Raw genomic sequence first — 18,314 nt, 5'->3', positions numbered from 1 at the left:
CATTCTGATCTGTGGGGGTCATCCAGAGTGCCTTCAAAAGGTGGAGCTAATTATATGCTAACTTTTATTGATGATTTTTCTAGAAAAGTTTGGGCGTTATTCCTGAAGCAAAAAAGCGATGTGTTTTCCACATTTAAGTCTTGGAAAACTATGATTGAAAAACAGACCGGAAAACAAATAAAATACCTCCGCACAGACAATGGCTTAGAGTTTTGTTTTGATGAGTTTAATGAACTATACAAGTCAGAAGGGATCGTGAGACACTTGACAGTTCGTCATACTCCACAAAAAATGGCGTCGTAGAACGAATAAACAGAATGATCAGGGAGAAATTTCAATATATGCTATCAAATGTTATCTTACCAAATTCGTTTTAGGTCGAAGCAGCCTCTACTGCATGTTTTTTGATCAATCGATCTCTGTCTATTGCCATTGAGAAAAAGACTCCACAAAAGGTATGGTCTGGTAATCCTGCTGATTATTCTGATTTAAAGATCTTTGGATGTCCTGCGTATGCTCATGTTGGTAATGGAAAATTGAAACCGAGATCTATTAAGGAATCCTAAAAATAGAAAAGTTACGATTAGCAGAGATGTTGTTTTTGATTAAACTACTATGCTACCTAACTTATCTCTTAAAGACTCTTCCAATAAAGAACATCAAAAGCAGGTGGAGCATCAGATTAATCTAGAATCTACAATAGAGCCGACTCTTCAAGCCAGTAAAAAAATTCAGAATAGAGTTGCTTCTTCACCACAATACTCTGTTACCAAAAACAAAAATAAAAGAGAAATTAACCTTCAAAGAAATATGCCGAGGCTGATCTAGTTGCTTATACTTTAAATGTGGCTGAAGATATAGATGCAAACCAAGAACCTTCAAATTATTCTGAGGCGGTTAGCTGCAAAGACTCAAAAAAGTGGATGTTTGCTATGCAAGAGGAGATGGGATCACTCCACAAAAATAGAACATGGGATATTGTGGAACTTTCTAAAGGTAAAAAGGCTGTTCATTGTAAATGGGTGTTTAAAAAGAAAGAAGGGACTCCAGGAGTTAAAAAACTCAGATATAAAGCAAATATTGTTGTAAAGGGTTACAGTCAAATTCCAAGAGTGGAATTCACAGATGTGTTCTCCTCAATTGTGAAGCATAATCCGATTTGAGCTTTGCTTGGTATTGTGGCCATGCATGATTTGGAGCTTGAGCAGTTAGATATAAAAACTGTATTTTTGTATGGAGAACTTGAAGATGATATTTACATGCAACAACCAAAGGGTTTTACAGTCTCAAAAAAAGAGGACTATGTTTGCTTGCTGAAAAAGTCCCTTTACGGTTTGAAACAGTCTCCAATATAGTGGTACAAGAGGTTTAATTCCTTTATGACTCCTCATGATTTCAAAAGAAGTAGCTTTGACAGTTGTTTTTACTTTATGAAAAAAATGATGGTTCTTTTATGTATCTACTTTTTTATGTTGATGACATGTTGATAGTAGCGAAAGATAAATGAGAGATAAGAAAGGTCAAAGCCCAACTAAGTGAAGAATTTGAGACGAAAGATTTCAGACCAGCAACAAGATACTTGTTATGGAGTTTCTCAGAGATAGAAAAACAAGTAAATTGTACCTAAGTCAGAAGGGGTACATCGAGAAAGTTCTTTGTAGGTTCAATATGTAGAGTGTTAAACCTGTTAGTACTCATTTAGCAGCCCATTTCAGACTTTCATTAGCTTTTTCTCTACAATCAGATGATGAGATTGAGTACATATTACATGTTCTATATTTTAGTGTAGTGGGAACTCTCATGTATGCTATGGTTTGTTCACATCCAGATTTATCATATGTAGTCAGTGCAGTTAGCAGATACATAGTGAATCCCGATAAAGAATACTGAAAAGCAGTTTAGTGGATTTTAAGATACTTACGAGGTACTACTGATGTTTGCTTACAGTTTGGAAGAACTAGAGATTGAGTCATTGGGTATGTTGATGCTGATTTTGCTGGAGACCTTGATAGAAGAAGATCTCTCATAGGATATGTCTTTATAATTGGAGGTTGTGCAATCAGTTGGAAAGCTACTTTGCAAACTACAATTGCTTTGTCTACTACTGAAGTTCAGTACATGGCAATTACTAAGGCTTGTAAAGAAGCCATTCGGTTGAAGGGACTCTTTAGTGAACTCAATAAAGATCTTCAAATTAGTACAATATTTTGTGACAGTCAGAGTGTCATCTTCCTTACAAAAGATCAAGTGTTTCATGAGAGAACAAAACACATTGATGTTCAGTATCATTTTGTTTGTGATATTATTGCTCGTGGTAATATTGTTGTGAGCAAAATTAATACTCATGAAAATCCTACAGATATGATGACTAAGTCATTTCTTGTAACCAAGTTTGAGCATTGCTTAGACTTGGTTGGTGTTCATTAATGTTGAAGTTAAACCCTTAAGGGGTTTTATGGATTCATTGAGTGTTTGCGATGAAGAACTTGTTCATTGAAAATTCCTTTCAAGGTAGAGATCGTTAGAATTGAGTAACCCGAATCCTTATTTAAATAAATTAAATGGTAAAATAAAATAAAAGTAAAATCCATATAGAACTGTGTTTCTTTTATTTTATTTTAGAATAAGGTTTTTTAAACCTTATTAAACTTCATTTATTTGATATTGATTAGAATAAGATGTTCCAATCTTACTACACTCTTATTAGAATATGGTTTTATAAGCCTATAAATAGACATAGTCTACTCCTCTTGTAATCATTTGAATTTGACATAGTAATTTTTCTTCTCCTATGCCCGTGGTTTTTTTCCCGAAAGGGTTTCCACGTAAAATTTATGTGTTCTTTATTTTTTCTTTCTCTTTTCTTTACAATATATTGTCATTACCGATATTTTATTTTTTTACAACTACATTTTAACTAAAGTTTAACAAAAATTTAGTGTTTGAGTTGTGAGATTCGAAATGCACTTTTTAACTCTTTTTGTTTTGGTATTCATTTTTTTCCTATTTCAGGGATAAATAATATCGTCTTATAGTATTGTTTTTGGTATCATATCAAGGAAGGCCTTTATACAATGTTGAGAATAATACATAGTTGATAAAAATAATGTGATATGTGATTGTTGAATTATTTTTATCAAAGAACAAATTGATGTGGTTCAATTAGGAGTACAGTTGGATGATGCCATGAGATCTAATGATCTAATTTAAATGATCTGTGTAGTTGAGATCAGCAACTATGATCAGATTCTTTTAGTTTGCAAGGGCAACAAGGCTACTGAGCAATAAATGAGAAGATATCCATAGTCTATGATCAATTTCAAAATCGAAACCAACGTCACACTTGAAGCTAAAACTTCCATTAATTCGATTCATTCTATTTAATTTCGTAATCACAATTTTTCGGGTTTTATTTATTTAATTTTATTATACTTTATTTTACATAAGATTGTAATATCGTGAACACGAAATAGCTCACGAAATGTTTTAATTGTGAGAAATTTGAACTCAATCATATCAATCCCTCTGAAACTGATCTTATACCCTATATTATGAATTTTATATATTGTTTAGGTGTAAAATTTATTTGGTACGGATTGATAGTAATACATTGAGCGTATGTATTATAAATGCAATCTGTACAAATTGGAAATTAGGGTTTGTGACTTTGGCTGCCAATGTCGATATTTTTCAGCCAATAGTAATACAACAAAAAGAAGTAAGAAGTTAATACTGACCGGATGAAAGTGAGAACTAAACATGGTTTTCGTTAATCAAATACGTTTTTACAGATTAACAATAATTAGGGAAAAAAACATGCAAAAGAAGAGAGAGGAGGTTAGCCAAGATTCCAAAATTCTATTTCGAATGTAGTAATTCTTTGAGGTTTTTCCCTTATGAATGCATGAATAAAAAGAAGGGGAGGCTCCGATGATCATGGCGTCACCCCACCCAATAAAAAGAAGGGGAGGCTCTGATGATCGTGGCGTCACCCCACTGTTGGGTAGCTAAATAAAATTTGATTTTAATTTTACTTGTAAGATTTTTGTCATGCATTTTGGTTGAGTAATTATGATCATTGGCGTATTGATTTTATGTTATTTTTTCATAATCAATTGTTTTATTCTCTTTTTATTATGATTCTTTGCTCATGTTTCTTCTCATTTTTTAGGAAATATTCTTGAGTTTTTAGTATTTTTTTTATTAGTAAAATTGATGTCTAGAATTTAGGTTCTATCTTAGATTCAATTTGTCTAGGATTTTAAAGATTAATATCTTTAGATTTAATTAGGCTTCGTATTAGATTTTAGACCCTCTTAAGTTCAATTAAATTTAAGTTTGGATTAGATTTTAGATTTTTTTAAGATAATTATATTTTAAATTTAGAATCCCAAATATAGATTCATTTTTATTTCTAGAATTCAAAATTTTAGGTTTTAATAGGTTTAATTAAATTTCAATTTGGAGTTAAGTTTATTTCATTTTTAATTCTGGAATTTAGAAATTTAGGTTTTAGTAGGCTTAATTAATTAGATTTTAGTTTATAGTTGGATTTCATTTCATTTTTAATGTTAACAATTAAAATTTTTGGTTTTAATAGATTTAATTAGATTTTAGTTTACAATTGAATTTATTTTATTTTTAGTTCTAGAATTCAAAATTTTAAGTTTTAATAGATTTAATTTGGTACATGCCATTTATCAAAATATAAGAAACTATACAAATTTTGTTGAGTTGAGAGCGGCAACTGGATGTTGATTTCACTCTTCGATACGTTAAGGTCCACTTTTACCTACAAATGGAATAAACAAACCGTACATTAAGCGATAAAGTTCAATGGTACTTTCATGATTTAAGACAATTCAACATTAACATTATCAAATTATCACAATGAATTCAAGGCATTCATTATCATATATGTTGTATGTATGTACATATCACAAATTGTGTGTAAACTCATTCTATCATGCCAGGGTTTTCACTATCATATATGTTCTATGTATGTACATATGACAAATTTTATGTAAACTCATTTAACATTTACAATAGAGTTCACTAAATCATACCATTCATTTAATGCCCATCTACGTGTCATTTAAAGCATACAACACCATTTAAGTTTCATATATATGTACCTTTAGCAATAGGTTATCTAATTTCCAAGTTCAATCAATGTTATTTAACCATTCAACTTACTATTTGGTTCACTTTTTGGAGTCTACTAGCTCATTCGTACTCAATTTAGCCCTTGAGGTTTGATTCTAGCCGGTTCGCATGATCTTTTATATACTTTCTGTATTGCGAATTACATAACATATATGCACAAATACCATTCCATATCATCAATTCATTTTAGATACTATTATCAATTCCCAAGTTCATATCATTTCAATTCAAATCATACATTATAATAATTTACCAAAATTCAGTTTATTTCATTTTTCGATTTCAAGATTTGAATTCAATGTTTCACCCAATGAAGCTCTAGTGCCATCCTGATGGAAAAATGGGTTTGGAAAACACAACGGAAAATAAATTTAAGGTAAAACCAAAGTTTTAAATTTTTTTTCCAAAACAAGATCTTGGTTGTGATATCTAATGTTAAAAACACTTAATCAAAATTGTACCTTTTCAATTCGTCTAGGATGAACACTTCGATCGAGTAGCCTTCTCCACTATCCTAAAGCTCACGTCTGCTAAGTGTGGACTCGCTTCGAATTAGAAATTTTTTTACAAAAATTACCAGTGGGGTAATTTTACAATTTCTCTAAACTTTTGGGTAAAGTTGTAAATTAAAAAAATATCTCTAGAAATTTTTTAGAATAATCTTTTCAGAGAATTTTCTTCCTACAACTTTTTCTATTCAAGTGTGTGTAAATAATGACCCAATGCTATATTTATATAAAGAGAGTTTAGAGAGTTCAACTATGATTAAACTTAATCACTTTAATATTAAATTAATATAATATTTATTAAGATAAATATTAAATTAAATTTAATATTAAATTAATAAAATACCATTAAGATAAGTATTAAATTAAATTTAATATTAAACTATTAAAATAGTATTATTTTTGGAATAATTAATCTTAAATAAAATTCTCTGGTAGAGTTCCAATAAGAGTGTAACCCTTCCATTGCTCAACCATCGATGATCAACTACCGCCGGCCATCGGGATGCCGTCGTTGCAGCCAACACCACCACCGTGTTCAGTGGTGTACGTGCGACACCCTTACGATAACCCGACCCAGTTCAATCTGGGTCAGTGACAACTTGACCGATCCAATCTAGCCACCGGTTGGATCGTCGGTCCAGTTTCACATATCGAGCCCGATTCGACCAATTTTTGGGTCTTGGTCTCAGTTTTGGGCTTCAGTGCCCAATTTACGATCTTAGGTTCAATTTTCAAGTTCAATTACCTATTGAGCCAATGGTTTGACTTGAAAATTAACTTCCAAAAATATCATATTAATTTTAATTGATTTGATTAATTTAATTTTACTTGATTAAAATTAATTTTTCTAAAAATCACTTGGTTTTTCCAATTTATTTTTTCAAGAAAATTCTTTAATCAAATTCTCTAGTTGAACAACTCTTATGACCACCTAATTTAATTCCACATCAACTAAATCGAATCAATTAAATTATTCCCAAAGTCGGAGAATTTTCTTCTGATTCAAATGCAGTCTGATCGACCTTTTGTTGAGCTAGCGGAGGACCAATCAGACATATACAATTAGGCTCTAGTGATTGCAATTATATTCAGAAGCATCGTTCCAATAATTCGCAATTACTTAACTATAGAGTCAGTCCACAATAAGTACCATGATTGAAAACTCCTTATTGTATACTTTTTACGAAAACAATTAATCCAACTGCTTTGTTCAATAACCTCGTCATGTGTGTGTTACCCTCATATGATATCCTTGATTCTTTTGAGTCAAATTCGTTCACTCAATACAATTCTATTTTATTTTATTGTCACCATTGTGTCTTCTTAATGATTAATATGATCATTGTCAACAAATGACTGTGATAAATTGCTCGTTTGAGAACAAGCAACTAATGGCCTCGTTCCATATTTATCAATTCACATAATGAGAATAAGAGGATATCGTTAACTCTTTAATTGAGCTATGAATTCCATTGTTGCTAGTAAAGCCATGCCATACACAAGTTATATACCTAACATACCGGCTATGGGCTCGATCATCTTTAGAGCATAAGCCTCCATTTATATCAAAGCACATGAGTTGCATACGCATGGTTAGAGACTAACTCAGGATTTAGGTAAATCACACCATAAATGTCACAAGTGAATTAATTCACAAACGAATTCAGAATTAATTCATCTTGAGTCCAGTCTAATGTATCATTCTACCAATGAATACATCTATATCTCTACTCATGGAGTCAACTGCTCCGATAGCCAAGACTAGCCATCTCCTCAATTGTAATTGTAGATGACATAATGATCCTTTTCGATATTTGAATCAAATGCCCACTTTGATTCTTTTACGAGATTACAGACTCATTTATATTATCTACTGAAGTAAGTTGTCTTTCTCACAATGTAAACATTCTTTACAATGCCACTTATCTTCAGTTTGAACTTTAGACAATCAATAAACTAATATTTGCTTATTACAATTTCGTTATGCATGCAAAATAGAAAAGACAGAAAATACAAAAGACATAATAGTGAAATGTGAAATTAATTTTATCTATTTATTCATCGTTCAAATAAATAGAAAACATTTACCTGTTTACAATAATATGGGCACATTTTCCAACAATCTCCCACTTGCCCTAGTGAAGTAAATGTGTCATATTTCACATTCCCATATCCTCAACATGTTTGTTAAAACTCGAAGTTACAAGAGTCTTAGTAAACGGATCCACAAGGTTATTTCCAGAAGCTACTTTCATCACATCTACAATTCCTTCGGCTATTGTGTAACACCCTTAGTCCGTATCCGTCGCCGAATTAGGATTATGAGGCATCACTGATTGACAGTTCAATTCCAAACATTTATATATATTTACTCGAGTCAAATTCATTTATAATTAAAATAAAATCAATTCACATTTCAGGGCATACATTGATATACATCTTGCATATATAAGTCGCAATTAAACTCAACTTATTGCTTACTGCCTCAATGCATTTATATACATGATATTAACTATTGTTGACATGGTCAAACATACTTCTAATACTAGTTATGTAATTATTCATATAGTCACCAAATCACATGCACATTTTTAGAACTTAATAAGCCATATTACATATCTTTAACCACTACATATGCGACTTAGGTAATAGTCAATTCAAACTTGCATGATTTACCCTTTAATACAAAATGAAACAACCTCACGATAATAATAATGCATTTCCATATAATTCTTTTAAGTATTAATCAGTAAAGACTATTCATACCTACTATAATCATTAAAATATAAATATTTGGTCTTAGTAAATTTAACCATTTCATGCACACACCATTAAAAGTACACTTATATTTATATATATGCCTAAAGTTACGTATTCAATGACAAAGTAGTAATCAATATTTGGACATCTTAACTATTGATCATTTAATGTCATTCATGGTTTAATATTAAAAGCAGATTCTTAGTAACTATGTCTAATCATATAATCATATTATATAAATTAATAAGTAATCACATATAAATATTTAATACATTGCACTATGGCCGAATATACTAATAATGTACATGTACCTAATGCGCAACCAACTTGAAAATAGCAATCACATTTAGCATTGAATACATAATAAAACAATCTATCAAATATTCATGAAACACATGAAATACTTACCACTTAGCAACTGAACAAATTAAGCTAATATACATCTGTCCAACACTTTTATTCGTTCCACATTTCACATTTCTATCATGAATTATTATATAATACACTAACTACATATTATTCTTTTATTCTCATAACCGAATTTATTCACCTAACACCACATACACATCCAAGTTTCCATTAGCAATTTATCATCAATCTAAGCTCATTAAATCTTTTAACCAAGAACATGTAAGACCAAATTTAGACATAATAAGCAAACCATTTTCAAGCATATAATACCTATCACAACATTATATATATATTCATAGCACATAACTATAAAACCAAGATAAACATAGCCCATACTTAACATAACTGAATTCAAACATAAAGTTTTAGCCATTTTTGCATGGCTTATATACATAACCAAAATTCATCATGTTAAGCACACTTCAGCCTATACATGCCATAATTTTAATTTAACTTATAAAGGTACCCAAAATAGTAGATAACGTGATGAGCTTTGCTAACGATCCCCGAGCTTGTAACTTGATTTCCAAAATCTATAAAACAGAAACAAATATACACACAGTAAACTATTATAGCTTAGTAAGTCATAAGCAAATAATTGACCTAATAAAGTATTCAACTCAATTAGGCTAACACATTGTTAATAATAACTATATACCATTTAATCTCAACTTATAACTTGTATATAAATCCCCATGTATACATTCGCACATGGACATTATCTTGGCCGAATGGTCAAAAGGCCAAATTGTCTTATTATCATTCAACTTTCTAAACAATTAATTATATTATAAACAAGCCTGCATATACTTTTATACATAAGCTTGTAAATCACAATATAATATCGCATAAATATATTTATATATATATCACCAACAGGGTCATTTATATATAATCACACACTTGCACATAATTATGAATCATTTCTTGATACTCAACTTATATGATCACAAAGCCGAATTCACATACCAACATCACTTAAATTCATTATCATCAATTTCACATGAACAAACAAATATCAAGTATAAACTTATCTTATCATTAATAACGAACAAACTAATTCATACTTGGCCGTTTAACTCGTAATACACATTCTTCCCAAATTACCTTTGCCCGATGAACAATTCAGAATCAGATAGGACACTCGAATAATCACATATATCGTATAATGACAACGTCCCAGACGTGGTCTCATATTTAGTCACGTAACGATGTCACTGTCCTAGACAGGGTCTTACTCATACACATATATCGGAATCACAAATTGATGCCATGGTATTACTCGCACACATATATCGGAATCCTATGTCATGACATATGTATCCTAGCTATTCCTAAGGTTCATACGGGGCTTTCGAACATCATAACTTGGTCAAAACGAATGCTCGAACATGGTTACCAAGCTTATACACATTCGGCAATGGCATTTATAAATTCATATTTTTCATACCAGCATAATATTAAGCATTTAACTACAATTAGATATGTCCATTTGCTTATAAACTTACCTCAAACGATGTAAAACGGAATAAGGCAGTTAGTCGACGACTTTCGTTTTTCCCCAATCCAAATTCGATTTCTTTAATTCTTGATATAAACATATTCAAATTAAGATCATTCAAACATATTTTCATTCAGTTTAATCCAAAAACACATAAATGGGAAAATTACCATTTTACCCCTGACATTTACACTTTTTACAATTTAGTCCCTATTGCACAAAACACAAAATATTCAAAATTTCAAGGTACCCATGTTTGGCCGAATATTCCTAGTGTTCATACCAGCCCATATATTTTATTTATTTCACATTTTAGTCCCTCAAATTATTATTTTTGCAATGTAGTCCTAATTACTCAAAATCATCAAAAACTCCAATACAAAATATGTTAATCTAAAACATATCTTTCATATTTCATCATCAAACAACAAAAATCACAAGCTATCAACAATGACATAACTCAAAATATTCATCAAAATAAAAAATTAAAGCTTGGGTCTTGAAGATTACTAAGCAACGATCACAAAAACGTAAAAATTATAAAAAATCGAGCTGAACTCTTACCTTGATTGAGCTTGAATGAAGCCGAACCCTAGGTTTCTCTTTTTCTTTCCTTTTGTTTTTAGTTTCGGTGAAAGAACATAAAAATAACATGAATATGGCTTATTATTTTATAATATATGTTATATTATATTAGTTTATTAAATTAACTTTAATGAAATAATATAAAAATCATATCATAGATGTCTATTACCATCCACTTTTTCTTTTAATGGGCTAATTGAAACATAAAGGCTTCCACTAATAAAGCCAATAGCAATTAGGTCCTTTTTAGAAATAACCACCCAATTTTCATTTTACGCGATTAAGTCTTTTTATTTAATCGGATATCTAAACGACAAAATTAAATCACGAAAATTTTACAAATATAAATTCACACAAAATAAACACAGAAAAATAATTTTTAAATATTTTTTTGACTCGGATTCGTGTTCCCAAAACTATCGTTCAAATTAGGGTCTAAATCGGGCTATTATATATTGGCTCTAGTATTAAGTGATACTTTCAGTCAATGCGTCTCGTCCTCTTGTGACTTCTCATTTCTTTGGTATTTACTATTGCAGCACTGTTATCACAATACGATGTTATAGCTTTTTCCATACCAGAAATAACTTCAAGTTTAGTTAAGAACTTTCGAAGCCATATTACTTCTTTCGTTGCCTCAGAAGCTGTAACACCCCGTACCCGAGACCGTTGCCGGAGTCGAACACGAGGTATTTACGGACTTATTTCATTTATTTTCACAGTCCATTTTAAAAATTTCCAAACAAGCTGGCTAACTGCGTCACTGTTACCTTAAAAATCATATCTTGAGTTCAAAAACTCGAAAACCAGTTTCGTAAATTTTACCTGAAACTAGACTCATATATCCATCTACAAATTTGTTTCTAGAATTTTTGGTCGAGCCAATTAGTACAGTTTATTAGTTAAATTCTCCCCTGTTTCAGGGTTCGACTACTCTAACCTTCATGCATTACGACTTATATATCTTCCTGTACAGGGCTTCATTACTTATTCCGTTTGTTTATAACGAAACTAGACTCAAAAAGGAATCTATACATATATGGCATGACCTCTAATTATCTCTGGTTAATTTATAGTGAATTTCCAAAGTCAGATCAGGGGATCCAGAAATCGCTCTGGCCCTGTTCCACGAAAACTTAAATATCTCTTAAAATACGACTCATATGATCATTTAGTTTCTTCCATATGAAAGTAGATCAAGGTTTGATTACATAATTTATTAACTATTTAATTCCATTCCTACTATTTTAGTGATTTTTAAAATCCACACCACTGCTGCTGTCAGCATCTGTTTTTAAGGTAAACTTTACCTATTTCATGGTTTTCCATGAATCAACTAGAATTTGTCATACAAAGCACCAAAATGATCATGATTAACCATTCCAATGGCTAATCATTACCAAACATTTCCATACCTCTCAATGAACAACATACAAAACGATTATAATGCTATGCTTAAAGTATATATAAGCCATTTTCGCATGGCTATCCCAATTTATACAAAACCAAAGGGTACATGACCAACAACAAAAAGGGTAGTCCTATACATGCCATTTTCAGAGTTCAACCAAAAGTGTACCAAAAGGGCTTTGATAGTGTGGACGACTTCGACTTCGACTTCGACAATCCCGAGTCCGATAGCTGACGAACCAAAATCTATAAAACAGAGAATCAAAGAAACGGAGTAAGCATTTAATGCTTAGTAAGTTTTGAGCAATGAAGTTAGGCACAATTGAAGTATAGCATTCATATGACTAAACGGATAATTTCATATACACACATTCTCAAAATCATACCTACTTCACATTACCAACCCTTATACTCATACATAAGAGATCAACTTAACCAAAAGTCGAAAGCTCATTAAACGACTGAGCGAATACTATTTAAAAAGAATCAACTAATCCAATGCATATACGAAATATACCTTATCGTTGGGATTTTACGAGCATATTAATTGAAATTATTACAACAAGATCGCTCATTCCCAAACCAAGTACCTTCGGGATTTAACCGGATATAGCTACTCGCTCAAATGCCTTCGGAACTTAGCCCGAATATAGTAGTTCGCACAAATGCCTTCGGGACTTAGCCCGGATATAGTAACTCGCACAAATTCCTTCGGGACTTAGCCCGGAATTAGTAACTCGCACAAATGCCTTCGGGACTTAGCCCAGAATTAGTAACTCGCACAAATGCCTTCGGGACTTAGCCCGGAATTAGTCACTAGCACAAATGCCTTCGGGACTTAGCCCGGTTATCATCCGAATATTCATGCACATATCAGTAAATCATGCCACATCTTTATTTCATTTTCATAACTAGAATTCAAACACAAGTCAATTATTAAGCATTCCCATTTTCGGCTCAATAGTCACATACAAACAGCATGATTTGGTTTGCTTTATGACATGATCTCTATGCACATACGGCCCATCATACGTATAGACTAATTAACTCAACATATAATTCAAGTAAAGTCATTATATCACCGTATATTTGTTATGATTATACGTCATGACTTAATCAAATCGTAAACTAAGTTTCATTACTCGAAAACTTACCTCGGATGTTGTCGAACGATTTCGACGGCTATTCGATCACTTTTTCCTTCCCTTTATCGGATTTAGTTCCCCTTTGCTCTTGAGCTTAATTTAACAAATAAATTGATTTAATCATTTGAACATCAAAAAGAGAAACTCAAGGTACTTAACCCATATATACATTAGACATTAGAGTCACATATATATGAAATCATGAATCAACTCAACATATTAGCCCACACTCTCTTTTAGCCGATTATCTAAGCCAAGATAAAAGCATCAATATGCTTGCCTCTAACCGAATACATGCAACACCAATCTACCTCATGTGGCCGAATATGCATGTCTATGTTGAGGCCGATTATATGCTTAATACTTCCTACAAATATGGTTACTTGTATTGACTACATACCATTTTGTTTCAAGTTCAAAACTCGGCTAATACACATATATACACTAGTAATCAAATACTAACATTTGCACTTCACCTTACTACCAATTCTCATCTACTTCCTACCATGGCCGAATGCATCAAGACACCATACCATTTCAATTTTGGTCATGGGTTAAACAAAGAGCTTAATGTCTAACTCAAAAATGCTAAAAAGAAAATCTAAGAGTCATCAATCACCATCACATGTATCATTACAAAGCTTCACACTTAGCATGCAAATGGCATCAACACAAGTCCACCTTAGCCGAAACTTAACTCATCTTCATGCCTCATCACCACAACATCAAACACCAATCAAGAAGACAACACCCATGGCCAAATATTATCTCCATCTCATAGCAAAGATTTAAACCATGGGCTAGGTAGAACTCAAGCTAACAACTAAAAATATGCATGAATCTCATGGAACAACATCAACATACCTTAGTCTAGTGAACCACCATAGCCGATTTTCTCCAAGCTCTTTCCCTTCTTTTTCTTTTTTCTATTCGGCCAAGTTCAACAATATGAGAACTTTTTCCTTTTTTTTTGTCATTTCCTTTTCATTATTTTATTACCATGCTCCTTATTTTATCATTTCTAACATAAAGCATTAACACAACATGTTTATGACATGTTTTACCCATCACATTTTGTCCACCCTCCTTGTCATGGTCGGCCACTACTAATTAAGTGGGGAATTGACATGCAAGTCCACCCTTTTGATTACATGCACTAATAGATCCTGATAGATTAACCAATCACATTTCAAAAGTGTCACACATAAGTCCTATTAACTAAATTCACATGCAATTAACTAAATCGAAGCTTAAAACTTTCACACATTCATATTCACATATTTTAGACAATAATTATCATATTCAAATAATTTGGTGACTCGGTTTAGCGGTCCCGAAACCGCTTTCCGACTAGGGTCACTTTAGTGCTATCACAACTCTCCCCCACTTAAGAAATTTTCGTCCCCGAAAATCTTACCGGTAAATAAGTTTGGGTATCGTTCTTTCATAGAGTTCTCGGGTTCCCAAGTAGCTTCTTTCATCCCGTGTTTGAGCCATAACACTTTTACTAAAGGAACCTTTTTGTTTCGCAACTCTTTCACTTCACGAGCTAGGATACGAATTGGTTCTTCTTCATAACTCATATCGGCTTGAATTTCAACCTCGGAGGGACTTATTATGTGCGAAGGATCAGGTCTGTAATGTCGAAGCATCGAAACATGAAAAACGTTGTGGATCCTTTCAAGTTCAGGGGGTAAAAGCAACCTATATGCAACTGGACCAACTCGTTCGGAGATTTCATACGGCCCAATGAATCTCGGACTCAATTTGCCCTTACGGCCAAATCTGAGTATCTTTTTCCAAGGTGAAACTTTAAGAAACACTTTGTCTCCCACCTGATACTTAATGTCTTTTCGTTTCAAATCCGCGTACGACTTCTGACGATCTGATGCTGCCTTCAGACTTTCACGAATTATTTTTACTTTCTGCTCAGCATCTTTAATCAAATCAACTCCGAAAATTTTACTTTCACCGAGCTCGGTCCAAAACAATGGTGTACGGCATTTTCGACCGTACAAAACCTCATAAGGCGCCATCTTAATGCTTGACTGAAAACTATTATTGTAAGCGAACTCAATCAAAGGTAGATACCGTTCCCATGAACCACTAAACTCAAGGATGCAGTTTGGGGATGAAAAGCGGTGCTAAAATGCAACTTGGTGCCCAAATCTTCTTACAATTTCTTCCAAAATCGCGAGGTGAATCTCGGATCTCTATCCGACACAATAGAAATGGGTACCCCGTGTAATCTCACAATCTGAGAAACATACAATTCAGCTAGTTTATCCAGTGAATAATCCGTACGTACGGGAATAAAATGAGTTGACTTAGTCAGTCTATCAACAACAACCCAAATCGCATTTTTCTTACTTATCGACAATGGCAACCCAGACACAAAATCCATTGTGACTCGATCCCATTTCCATTCAGGTATCATGATCGGCTGGAGTAAACCCGTAGGCACTTGATGTTCTGCTTTCACTTGTTGGCATATTAAACACTTCGAAACGAAATCAGAAATGTCTCGTCTCATACCATGCCACCAAAACTGACGTCTTAGATCGTTTTATATTTTCGTGCTCCCCGGGTGAATTGACATTCGGCTACTATGAGCTTCGTTCAGAATCATCGAAATAAGTTCTGAATTTCTTGGAACACACAAACGACTTCTCAACCTCAAACAATCGTCGTCATCAATTTGAAACTCTGATTCCCTATCTGAAACACATTCAGCCCATTTTGCAACCAATTCATCATCGACTTTCTGAGCTTCACGAATTTGATGAATCAACAATGGTCTAGCCTTTAATTCTGCTATTAACACATTGTCGAATAGAACAGACAAGTGTACATTCATCGCTCGTAAAGTAAACAGTGATTTACGACTCAAAGCATCCGCAACCATATTAGCTTTTCCCGGGTGATAGTCAATGACGAGCTCATAATCCTTTAACAACTCAAGCCAACGTCTTTGTCGCAGATTCAAGTCTCTTTGAGTCATCAAATATTTGAGACTTTTGTGATCCGAATATACATGGCACTTCTCACCAAACAAGTAATGTAGCCATATTTTCAAAGCGAATACGATGGCAGCCAGTTCGAGATCATGGGTTGGATAATTTTTCTCATGTGGCTTTAGTTGCCTCGACGCATATGCTACAACTCGACCTTCTTGCATCAATACACAACCCAACCCAAGTAAGGATGCATCACTGTAAATGACGAACTCCTTGCCTGATTCGGGTTGCACTAGTACTGGAGCTTCCGTCAAATGAGTTTTCAATTGATCGAAACTTTTCTGACACTTTTCTGTCCATTCAAACTTAACATCTTTCTGAAGTAGTTTCGTCATTGGTGTGGCTATCATCGAGAAACCTTTTACAAACCGTCGGTAGTAACCAGCAAGTCCCAAAAAGCTCCAAACCTCAGTAATATTTCTCGGAGGCTTCCAGTTAAGTATGGCTGAAATTTTGCTCGGATCAACTCGAATACCCGATGCAGATACCTCATGACCCAAGAAGCTCACCTCTCTTAACCAGAACTCACACTTACTGAACTTAGCATATAACTGCTTATCTCGTAAAATCTGCAACACTAATCTCAGGTGCTCAGCATGCTCGGTTTCATCTCTTGAGTAGACCAAGATGTCATCAATAAATACAACTACAAACCGGTCCAGATACTGTCTGAAGACCCGATTCATCAGATCCATAAATACTGCAGGGGCATTAGTGAGCCCAAACGGCATCACTAAGAACTCGTAGTGACCGTATCTCGTTCTGAAAGTTGTTTTGGGTATATCCGAATCTCGAATTCGCAACTGATAATAACCCGATCTCAAATCTATCTTTGAAAACACTGAGGCGCCCTTTAGTTGATCAAACAAATCGTCAATGCGCGGTATCGGATATTTATTCTTTATTGTCACCTTATTCAGCTGACGATAGTCGATGCACAACCTCATGGTTCCGTCCTTCTTTTTCACAAACAATACTGGTGCACCCCAAGGTGAGAAACTTGGTCGAGCGAAACCTCTATCCGTCAACTCTTGCAACTGAGCTTTCAACTCCTTTAATTCTGTTAGTGCCATACGATACGGAGCTATTGAAATCGGTGTAGTCCCAGGTACAAGCTCAATACCAAACTCTACCTCCCGATCAGGTGGTAAACCCGGTAATTCTTCTGGAAAAACATCCAGATATTCACAAACCACTGGCACAGATTCAGGCTTCTTTTCTAACTCTTTGTCATCAAGTACATACGTAAGGTATGCTTCACACCCCTTTCTTACATATTTCTGAGCCAACATCGATGATATTACAACTGGCAACCTATTCAAGTCAGTAGACTCAACTCGGATTATCTCGTTATTTACACACCTTAAATCGATGGTTTTTCTTTTGCAATTTACAATTGCATCATGTACGGTCAACCAATCCATACCGAGGATAACATCAAATTCGTCAAACGGTAAAAGCATCAAATCGGCCGAAAAACAAGAACCTCGGATTATTAGGGGACATTTCTTGCACACTTTGTCGACAAGCACGTAACGACCCAAAGGATTTGACACCCGAATTACAAACTCAGTAGACTCAACAGGTAAAGTCTTAATGGATGCTAAGGTTTCACATATATAAGAATGAGTAGAACCAGGGTCAATCAAAGCAATCACATTAGTATCAAAGAGAGTAAAAGTACCGGTAATAACATCTGGCGAGGAAGCATCCTCGCGTGCGCGTATAGCATAAGCTCTAGCGGGAGCACGAGCCTCAGATCTGGTTGTAGCATCTCTAGATCCTCTCTGACCGCCACTAGCAGTGCCCG

Source organism: Gossypium hirsutum, chromosome A13, assembly GCF_007990345.1.
Source record: "Gossypium hirsutum isolate 1008001.06 chromosome A13, Gossypium_hirsutum_v2.1, whole genome shotgun sequence".
NCBI classification, from domain to species: Eukaryota; Viridiplantae; Streptophyta; class Magnoliopsida; order Malvales; family Malvaceae; genus Gossypium; species Gossypium hirsutum.
The sequence above is the reverse complement of the archived record's forward strand: the minus strand, read 5'-3'. Positions refer to the sequence as shown.